Below are 6848 nucleotides of genomic sequence, written 5' to 3' on the forward strand. Positions count from 1 at the left end.
CCTCTCCCTCTGCCCCTCCCCACACACATGTGCATGTGCTCTCTCTCTCTCTCTCTCTCTTGCTCTCTCTCAAGTAAATAAATCTTGAAAAAAATAATAATAGTGAAGTTTGTTTTGTCTTATATGACTATGGCTTTATTTTTCTTTTAGCTTCCATTTGCATGGTATATGCTTTTCCATCCCTTCACTTTCGGTCTGTACATGTCTTTTAGTCTGAAGTGAGTCTCTTGTAAGCCGCACATAAATGGGTCTTGTTTCTTTTTTTAACCCACTGAGTCACTCTGTATGTTTAAATTAGAGCATTTTGTCCATTTCCATTTAAAAATAATTGTTGATAGGTATGTACCTATTGCCATTTTGTTCATTGTTTTCTGGCTGTTTTGTGGCTTTTCTCTGCTTTTTTTCTACGTCTTTTCCTCTTTTCCCTTGTGGTCCGATGGTTTTGTTTGTTGTTATGCTTGGAATCTTTTCTCTTTTTATTTTTGTGCATCTGTTACAGGTTTTTTGTTTTTTTTAAGATTTTATTTATTTATTTGAGAGCGAGAGAGCACAAGTAAGAAAGCACAGCAGGGGGAGCAACAGAGGGCGGGAGAAGGAGACCACCCCACTGAGCAGGGAGCCAGACCCAGGGCTCCATCGCAGGACCCCCCTGGGACTATGACCTGAGCTGAAAGCAGCTGTTTAACGAACTGAGCCACACAGGGCACCCCTCTGTTACAGGTTTTTGATTTGTGATTACCATTGGGTTCAAGTACAACATCTTATGTATATGGCACTCTATATTAAGGTGATAGTCTGTTAAGTTTGAACACATTCTAAAACCTCTAAATTTTTACTCCCCTCTCCATGTTTTATGTATATGATGTCATATTTTACATTCTTTTGTATATGCTTTACTTAGTTTTGTAGAGATAATTGTGTTTTAACTTCCACATTGGCTTTATAAGTGATTAACATACTACCTTTATTGTATTTTTTTTCTTTTAAAGATTTTATTTATTTATTTGACAAAGAGAGACACAGCACGAGAGGGAACACAAGCAGGGCGAGTGGGAAAGGGAGAAGCAGGCTTCCCTCTGAGCAGAGAGCCCGATGCGAGGCTCGATCCAAGGACCCTGGGATCATGACCTGAGCCAGAGGCAGAGGTTTAACGACTGAGCCACTCCACTCAGGTGCCCCATAGGTTTCTTTTTACTTGTGAAGTTTTTACCTTTCATTATTTTCTTCTAGTTATGGCCTTTTTTTTTTCTTTCCAATTAAATAAAACCCTTTATAATTTCTTACAAGGCCATTTCAACTTTTTGTTTGTTTGGGAAACTTTATCTCTCCTTCATTTCTGAGTGATAACCTTGCTGGGTAAATTATTCTTGGTATAAGTATTTCCCTTTTAGACCTTTGAATATATCATGCCATGTTCTTCTGGCCTGCATAGTTTCTGTTGAAAAATCAGCTGATAGCTTTATGAAGTTTTCCCTTGTATCTTGTTTTGGTTTGGTTTGCTGCTTTTAAAATTGTGTCTTTATCATTACTTTTTGCCATTTTAATTCTTATGTGTTTTGGTCTGGACCTCCTTTGGTTCACCTTGTTAGGGGCTGTCTTGGCTTCCTGGACTCGGATATTTGTTTCCTTCTCCAGAGTGGGGAAATTCTCAGCTCTTATTTCTTCAAATGATTTTCTGCCCTCTCTCTCTCCCCTTCCGGCACTCTATAATGTGAAATGTTGTCATACTTGATGATGCCTTTTCTCGGGTCCATTGAGCATCTTTATGACCATTACTTTAAATTTTTTATCAAGCATATTATCTGTTTCATTTAGCTCTTTTACTGTGATTTTGTCTTGTTCTTTAATTTGGGACATATTCCTTTGTCTCCTCATTTTGTCTGTTTTTATGTTTTAGGTAGATCACTGTATCTCCTGGTCTTGAAAATAGTGGCCTTGTGTAGAAGAGGTCCTGTGGTGCCCTATAGTGCGTTCTCCTCATGGTCACCAGAACCAGGTGCTCCAGAGGTGTCCACTTGGTGGGCTGTGTGTGCCCTCTTGTGGCGGAGTCATGATTGCCTTCAGCCCCACTGGATGCACTTACCTGCCTTGCCTGCTGTGGCATCCTGGGAGTTGAGAGGCCTCTACAGCAGCAGCGGTTTCATTAGTGGATGGGGCTGTGGAAGGTCTGTTCTCCCAGTCTTCAGGTCATTTTTGGAGTTAGTCATATAGATGTAGCTGTTGTCTCAGTGTGTCCATGGGACAAGGTAAGCTCAGGATTCTCCTTCTCTGCCATCTTCCCAAAATCCCCTCAGGAAAAGTTTGTTTCTTTTTCAGGTGTTTCACACCTAGTGTATAGAAATGCAACTGATGTCAGAGTGTTGGTTTTGCATCCTGCAGCTTTACTGAAATCATTGGCTAGCTCCAACAGTTTTTTGGTTGAGCCTTGGGATTTTCAATGCACAGAACCCTATCATCTGAAAATAGTGACAGTTTTACTTCATCCTTCTCAATTTGGATGGATTTTAGTTGTCTTGCCTAATCCATCAGGCAAGGACTTCCAGCACTATGTTGAATAAGAGTGCTGAGAGTAGAAAAGCTGGTCTTATTCCTGATCTTGGAAGGAAAGCTTTCCTTTTTTTTTTTTTTTCCTCCACTGAGTATGATGTTACTTGTGGGTTTGTTGTATTTGGCCTTTTTATGTTCCATTTCTATCCCATTTATAAGGGTTTTTACCATGAAAGTATGTTGTATTTTGTCAGTTGCTTTTTTGTGTCTATTAAGTTGATCATGTGATTTTTTTTGATCATGTGATTTTTATCTTTCATTGTATTAATGTGATATATTATGTTTATTGATTGGCTTATGTTGAACCATCCTTGCTTCCCAGAGATAAATTCCACTTGGTCATGGTGTTTAATTCTTTTTATGTGTTCTTGAATTCCGTTTGCTAATATTTTGTTGAGGATTTCTGCATTTATATTAATCAGGGATACTGATCTAGTTTTCTTGTAGTTCCTCATCTCTTTGGTATTTGGCCTTATCGAATGAGTTTGGAACTATCCCTACCTCAATTTTTTGCAAGAGTTTGAGAAGACTGCTGTTAATTCTTCTTTGAAGGTTTGGTAGAATTTGCCTGTGAAGCCATCTGGTCCTGGGGTCTTCTGTGTTGGGAGGGTTTTGATTACTGATTCAATCCCTTTCTTCATTATTTATCCTTTCAGATATTCCATTTCTTCCTGACTTAGCTTGGTGAATTGTGTGTTTCTAGAAATTTATTCATTTCTTCAGGTTGTCTAATTTGTTGACGTACAATTGTTTATAGTATTCTCTTATGGTTCTATGTATTTCTGTAGTATCAATTGTAATGTGTCCTTTTTCATTTATTTGAGTCTTTCTTTTTTCCTTAGTCTGGCTAAAGATTTTGTTTACCATTACAGAGGACCAGCCTTTAGTTTTATTGATCCTTTGCATTTTTCTGGTCCCTATTTCATTTATTAATCTGATCTTTATTAATCTCCTTCCTTTTGCTAATTTTGGGCTTGTTTTCCCTATTCTTTGGTGGAAAGGTAATTTGTGATTTTTCTAATTCCTTAACATGTGTTTATTGCTATAAACTTTCCTCTCAGAACCGCTTTTACTTCATCCTGTAAGATTTGATATGCTGTGTTTCCATTTGCATTTGTTTCAAGATAAATATTTTATTTCCCTTTTGATTTCTTCTTTGACACATTTGTTTTTCAAAATTATGGTGTGTGGTTTCTACATGTTCGTAAATTTTCCAGTGTCCCTCTTATTTATTCCTAGTTTCATACCTTTATGGTCAGAAAAGATAGTTGATGTGGTTTCAGTCTTCATAAATTTGCTGAAATTTGTTTTATGCCTTATCAGTCATCTGTTCTGGAAAATATTTCATATGCACTGAAGAATGATGTGTATTCTGCCTCTGTTACATAGAATGCTCTAATAGGTCTGTTAATTCTTTGGTTCTATAGTTCAATTTAGTTTGTTGACTTTCTGCCTAGATGATTTATTGCTGACAGTGGGATACTTAAGTTCCCACTATTACTGTATTGTTGTCTGTTTCTCCCTTTAGATCTGTATTTGCTTAATAAATTTTAGTGATCCAATGTTGGATGCATATATGTTTATTATTGTTATATCTTCCTGCTGTATTGACTGTTTTATCATTATTTAATGACCTTCTTTGTCTCTTTGTTTTTAGGCTTGACTTCTTTTTTGTCCGATGTTAGTAAAGCTATGCCTGCTTTCATTTGGTTTCCACTTGCCTGGAACATTCTCTTAATTCCTTCACCTTGAGCCTGTGTGTATCTTAAAAAGTTGAGATGAGGGACGCCTGGGTGGCTCAGTTGGTTAAGCAGCTGCCTTCGGCTCAGGTCATGATCCCAGCGTCCTGGGATCGAGTCCCACATCGGGCTCCTTGCTTGGCGGGGAGCCCGCTTCTCCCTCTGCCTCTGCCTGCCATTCTGTCTGCCTGTGCTCGCTCTCTCTCCCTCTCTCTCTCTGACAAATAAATAAAATCTTTAAAAAAAAAAAAAAAAAAAAAAAAAGTTGAGATGAGTTTCTTATAGGCCGCATATGGTTGGGTCTTGTTTTTATCCATAAAGCTACTCTGTGCCTTTTGATTGATGAATTCAGTCCATTTATATTGAGTGATTATTGATTTGTATTTTTTTGTATTGAATTTGTATTTTGTATTTATATTTTGGACATAGTACTGCCTCTTATATTTAGCCTTCTGGTTGTTTCTTTTTCCGTTTCTGTCTGCCTTTATAACATGGTGGTTTTCCATGATTTGCTCAGTCTCCCCTTTTTTATGTTTTGTGACTTTTTTCTAGACTTTTGCTTTGTGATTGCCATGTGACTTACATAAAACATCTAAAGAGTCCTTTTTATCCTGATAGCACTTTCTTTTCACCCTTTTACTCCTCCCCTTTTATATTTCTGATGTCAGCGTTTACCTTTTTTTTGCAGTGAATTCATTGAGGAATTACAGTGGTGATAAGTTTTTTGTTGTTGCTCTTTTTCTTAAGTTTTTATAATTAAGTGGTTAACACATCATTTTAATGGTTTTCTAAATGTTTTTCACCTTTGTCTGTAATAGGTTATTTCATGTGCTTTTATGTCACTAATTAGCATCTTTCCATTTCAGCTTGGAGAACTCCTTTCCCTACTCCTTGCAAGGCAGGTCTAGTAGTGAGCTCCCTCAGTTTTAGTAGGGAAAGCCTTTATTTCTCCTTCATACCTGGAGCATATCTTTTTCAGATAAAGTATTCTGGGTTACCAGTTTTTATTTTTCAGCACCTTGAATGGGCCATTCCACCTCCTTCTGGTGGAATAGAATTTGAGAAACCCATCAATAAGCTAATGGAGATTCCTTTGTAGGTTACGTTCTTTGTTCCCTGGGTACCTTTTTTAAAAAACAGATTAATTATAATGTGTCTTGGAGATCATTTTTTTTTTGCATTGAGATAACAGTGTTCTGTTCTGTTAGCTTAGACTTCTCCAGTTCCTTCCCCAGGCAGGTTTGGGAAGTTCTGTTCTATTTCTCTAAATATACTCTTTTCCCCTTCTCCTTCTGGTAGACTATTCTGTTTTTCTCATCATACATGATAGCTCTTGCAGGGTTTCTTCATTTTTTTTGTTTGTTTGTTTTTAAATCTTAGTTCTCCTCTCCTGGATCATTTCTAAATTCCTATTCTCTAAGTCATTAATTCCTTCTTCAATCTGATCTGCCCTATTTCCTAAGCTCTCTAATGCATTTCTTCATCTCATTCACTGAATTTGTCAGTTCCAGAATTTGGTTGTTTTTAAAAATTTCAAACTCCTTGGTAAAAACAAAACAAAAACAAACAAACAAAAAAAACCTCCTGTTCAATCATTTTATCCCTAAATTGAATCACATGCGTTTTCTTGTAAGCTCATCAGATTCTTTATAATCGCTATTTTGAATTGTCAGTTAAATCATAGTAGTTTGCACCTTCAGTTCAGCTAGGGAATGTTTGGTGATTCCGTATCACTGTGGTTTTTTTAAGATTTTATTTATTTATTTGAGAGAGAGACAGAGAGAGCATGAGCGAGGAGAAGGTCAGAGAGCGAAGCAGACTCCCCATGGAGCTGGGAGCCTGATGTGGGACTCGATCCCGGGACTCCAGGATCACGCCCTGAGCCGAAGGCAGTCGTCCAACCAACTGCGCCACCCAGGCGTCCCTCACTGTGGTTTTTATAGTGCTCTATTAGATGTAGCTCTGCCCTCGCACTGAAAGAGCACACTGTTCTCAGTTGTCTACTTTGGTATAGTTCAACAGAGTGGCCATTGCAGACCTTTCTTTTGTTTCCCGGAAGGTGGTGCAATAGCTCAGGTTTTGGCTTCTCCCCACTTGAGCTGGTTCTGGAGGAGCACTCAGGGCTGCCTATTAAAAAAGCCAGTCCAGAAGCTGGCAACAGAGGTAGGGGGTGAGGGGAGGTGTAGGCTTAGCACCATGCTTTGGAGTTGCCTACAGGCTGGTAGGCAGAAGAACCTGGAACAGGGTACTCCCAGAGGTCCTTGTGCGGACTCCTACTGAAATCCTAAAGCAGACAGCAGGGAATATTCCTTCAGTGCCCTCTGATAATTTTGTCTGTGTATCCCCCTTTCCTCCCCACTCCCCCAGTCAAGGAGGTCCCTCCTCAGAGCTGTGCTGCTGAGGAGAAATGGGACCCTGGGCAGGAGAAGTACTGGGTTTTGAAACTGTTCTTTCACTGCTTTAAAACAGGTAGCCCCAACATGAGAGAACAAGTGAGCATTAGCTCAATGCAAAGCATGACGCTAGGTGCTAGGAGTATGTGTTAAATGACTGTCACACAGC

Source organism: Neovison vison, chromosome 13 (genome assembly GCF_020171115.1).
Source record: "Neovison vison isolate M4711 chromosome 13, ASM_NN_V1, whole genome shotgun sequence".
Classification (NCBI taxonomy): Eukaryota; Metazoa; Chordata; class Mammalia; order Carnivora; family Mustelidae; genus Neogale; species Neogale vison.